Source organism: Puma concolor, chromosome B4 (assembly GCF_028749965.1).
Source record: "Puma concolor isolate L17-30 chromosome B4, mPumCon1.1.hap2, whole genome shotgun sequence".
In the NCBI taxonomy this organism is placed as follows: Eukaryota; Metazoa; Chordata; class Mammalia; order Carnivora; family Felidae; genus Puma; species Puma concolor.
The window spans coordinates 121,281,886-121,286,257 of NC_141673.1; the positions used below are offsets into that span (position 1 = coordinate 121,281,886).

Sequence of the window (4,372 nt, forward strand, 5' to 3'; positions counted from 1 at the left end):
GTGTTCCCTCTGCTGCACAAATTCAAAAAAGATTGGCTCTCTTTCTTTTAATTAGAAATAAGATTCATCAGTCTTGCAGCCTCACTATTTTTCGATGGTTTCTTCATCTGTCAGAAAGCAGCTTCCTCAGCACCTACAAGATTTGGTCAATCTCCAACTCAGTCAAAGTCCAGCCCAGACTCATCCCAGAGGACTTCTGTTTTCCCCGGGCTCAATCACCTCCCTGAAACATGACCCTGAAGAAACCTTTTCACTTTGCCCGGTGGTAAATTCTACCTGTGTGATATATTGTAATGGCCAACGTTTGCTGTATTAACACACACCCGTGGAAGCCATAAGCTACTTTAGAGAAAACTGCCATATTTTTAGATGAAATCAGTAAAAACAGGAAAGAATTAGTATTTTATTGTGTTCGGGAGATTATATATTTATACGCTTTTTACAGGGCTGACATTCTGTCATTAGGTCTATCTTTTCTCTAATTCTCTGGGTGCTATTATTTTAGATGCACTCCTATCGTATTATGCCTTCTTATTCCCTATTTTACTTGCCAGTAATGCTTCTAAGAAGATATCATATTTTACTACAATTTTTCACAAAAGAGAGAATATTACTTTGCTCCACAATAGATTAACTCCCAGACAAATGGATTATCTGTTAATTTTATGTCATCCTTAACTGAACTAAAACTCTCACAATTGAATTTTACTAATTATATATTACTGTAAAGTAGCTACTTATAAAGGCATTTTTTTTTAATTTTTTTTTCAACGTTTTTAATTTTATTTTTGGGACAGAGAGAGACAGAGCATGAACGGGGGAGGGGCAGAGAGAGAGGGAGGCACAGAATCGGAAACAGGCTCCAGGCTCCGAGCCATCAGCCCAGAGCCTGACGCGGGGCTCGAACTCACGGACCGCGAGATCGTGACCTGGCTGAAGTCGGACGCTTAACCGACTGCGCCACCCAGGCGCCTCTAAAGGCATTTTTTTTTTTTCAACGTTTTTTATTTTATTTTTGGGACAGAGAGAGACAGAGCATGAACGGGGGAGGGGCAGAGAGAGAGGGAGACACAGAATCGGAAACAGGCTCCAGGCTCTGAGCCATCAGCCCAGAGCCTGACGCGGGGCTCGAACTCACGGACCGCGAGATCGTGACCTGGCTGAAGTCGGACGCTTAACCGACTGCGCCACCCAGGCGCCCCTCTAAAGGCATTTTAAATAAGACATCTATTATAATTACTTAACCCTGGAAAAGAGGACAAGAGTAGTATCACGCAAATGCTGTAAAATGGCAGTCCATGATCTGAATGGAAGACGCCAGTGTGCTTTGTTAGGCATGCAGAGTGGTTTTAAAGCCCCATATGAAATAGTTTCAGCATTTAAAGATTAGGAGACCTTACCAAAATAAATTCTTATTTCTGTCTTTTGGGAAAGAAAATCAGAAAAGAATATCTAGCTGTGCTGGACAGTCTTGGCAATAAACAGTGTTGGGGGAAACCAGACAATCAAAAGAATGAAACTGTGCCCCTCTCTTACCCCATACACACAAATCAACTCAAAATGGAATCAAGACTTGAATGTAAGACCTGAAACTATAAAACCTATAAAAGAAAACATAAGTGGTAAGCTGTTGGACATTGGTCTTAGCATCATTTTTTGGATTAGACACCAAAACAAAGGTAACTAAAAGTAAAATAAACAGGCGGGACTACTTCAAACTAAAAACCTTCTGTAACCTCTGGAATGGGAGGACATGTTTGCAAACCACGTATCTGATAAAAGGTTAGTAAAAAAAAAAACAGTTTAAAGAAAACAAAAACAAACAACCCAATGAAGAAATGGCAAAGCACCCAAATAGACATTCTTTCAAAGAAGACATACAAAATATCAACAGACACATGAAAAGGTGCTTGACATCACTAATCAGGGAAATGCAAATCAAAGCCACAATGAGATATCATCACCTCATAGCAGTTAGAATGTCTATTATCAAGAAGACAAGAAATAATAAATGCTGGCAAGAGGTGGAGAAAGGGAACCCTCCTACGTGGTTGGTAGGAATGTAAACTGGTACAGCCATGATGGTAAACAGTGTGGACATTCCTGAAAATACTAAAAAAAGAACCGCTATATGATCCAGCACTTCCACTCCTGAATATATATCCAAAGGAAATAAAATCATTATCTTGGGAAGCTATCTGCACTCTGACGTTCACTGCAACATTATTCACATAGCCCAAGTATGGAAACGACCCAAGTGTCCATTGACCTGTGAATGGTTAAAGAAAATGTGATACTGAGGGGCGCCTGGGTGGCTCAGTTGGTTAAGTGTCTGACTCTTGATTTCGGCTCAGATTATGATCTCATGGTTCGTGAGTTCGAGCCCTGCATCTGGCTCTGTGCTGATGATGTGGAGCCTTCTTGGGATTCTATCCCCCCACCCCCTATCCCTCCCTTGCTTGTTCTCTATCTCTCTCAAAATAAATTTAAAAAAAACTAAAAGAAAGAAAAGAAAGAAAGAAAGAAAGAAAGAAAGAAAGAAAGAAAGAAAGAAAGAAAAAATGTGATACTGAAATATATATGGAATATTACTCAGTTTTTAAAAAGAAAGAAATCCTGTCATTTGTGACAACATGGATAAAACTGGAGGGCAATTATACTAACTGAAATAAACCAGATATGGCATCACTTACGTGTGGAATCTAAAAAAGAAAAAAAAATGTCAAAGTCATATAAACCAAGTAGGAAAGTGGTTGACAGGGCCTGGGGAGTGAGAGAAATAGGGAGAGGACGGTAAACGGGAGCCCCCAAAATACCTCCTCTGAATCTTTTTGTGGAGATATCTATTCATGTCTGTTGGACATACACTTGGGAGTAGAATTACTGGGAATCTTAAAGTAGGCATCTATTTAGTTTTAGTATATAATTCTGTCTTCCAAAGTGTTTGTACCAATTTAAACTCCCACCAGCAACGTATGAGAGTTCCAGTTGGTCCGTGTTGGTGCCAAACTGGGTGTTGTCAATCTTTTTAATTTTAGCCATTCCAGTGGGTGTGTGGTGGTATTTTGTTGTGGTTTTAATTTTAATTTTCTCATGACTAATGATATTGAGTATCATCTCCCATGCTTACTGTCAGTTAGATATGCTCTTTTAGAAACTGCCTGTGAAAGTCTTTTGCCCATTTTTTTTAACAATAGCCTTATTGAGATATAAGTCACATACTATAAATTTCATGGTATTAAAGTACAAATGCATCAGGTATTAGTGTATTACAGGGTTGTACCATTATCAGCATCATCTAACTTCAGGACATTTTTATCACCCTAAAAAGAAACCATATTCCCATTAGTAGTCATTCTGCATCTGCCCCACCTCCGCCCCCAACCCCTGGCAACCAGTAATCTACTTTCAGTCTATATCCCTACTCTAGACATTTCATAATAATAATTAAAAAGATCATTCATTGTGTAACATTTTGTCACTTTTTTGTGTGCGTGCGTGTGTGTGTGTGTGTGTGTGTTTACTGAACATGTCTTCAAAGCTCAACCATGTTGTAGTAAGCATCTGTATTTCATGCCTTTTTAATGTTGAGCAATATTCCCTTATATGGTTATGTATTTTTTTCAATGAAAGGGGAACTTTGCTGAAGCCCAAGGGCCTTGGGCCTCCTGCAGGCAATGGAAGAGTGAGTAGAGGGACCTTATTTGATCTTCTCGGAGCACAGGTATGGGTGGTGTGGCCGCACTTTTTCTGGCAGTTGACAGCACAGGATGCAGGCGACCATGACGCTTGGGGCAGATCATCCTGTCGCAGTTGTGTTTCTGGGTCACCCGGCGGAGGGAAGGTTGGATGATGCTACACCACAGGCGAAGTACCAAGTGGACTTTTTCTGGGTATTGTCGCCTGAGCGTGCAGCCATCCTCCGGCCATCTGCCCACAAAAATCAGATGCTGCTGATCAGGGGAGATGCCCTCCTTGCCTTGGAGCTTGGCTTCGACATTCTCAGCAGTATCTCTGGGCTCGACCTTGAGGATGATGGTCTTGCCTGTCGGGGTCTTCACAAAGATCTGCATCTCTTCATCTGCTCAGCTGCCTTGTTGAAGAGAAAGAGCGTGCCACGTTCGTCTTTGTCTGTTCATTACTTGAGGGACAGTTGTATTGTTTCCTGTCTGAGGCTGTTGTTAATAACGCTACTATAGACATTTGTATACAAGTTTTTAAAGAAACGTATGTTTTCAATTCTCTCAGATACATACCTGGAAGGAACATTGCTGGGTCATATGGTAACTCTATGTTCACCATTTTGAGGAACTGCCAAACTTCCAAAGCTACCGCACTATTTTTAAATACCACAAGCAATGAATGGAGTTTC

At 40.7% G+C, this 4,372-nt stretch overlaps 1 pseudogene; it reads right to left on the reverse strand.

Annotated features, from left to right (window-relative positions):
- Positions 1–3,269: 3,269 nt before the first annotated feature.
- Positions 3,270–4,097, reverse strand: LOC112867961 (ubiquitin-ribosomal protein eL40 fusion protein pseudogene; annotated as a pseudogene).
- Positions 4,098–4,372: the final 275 nt, after the last annotated feature.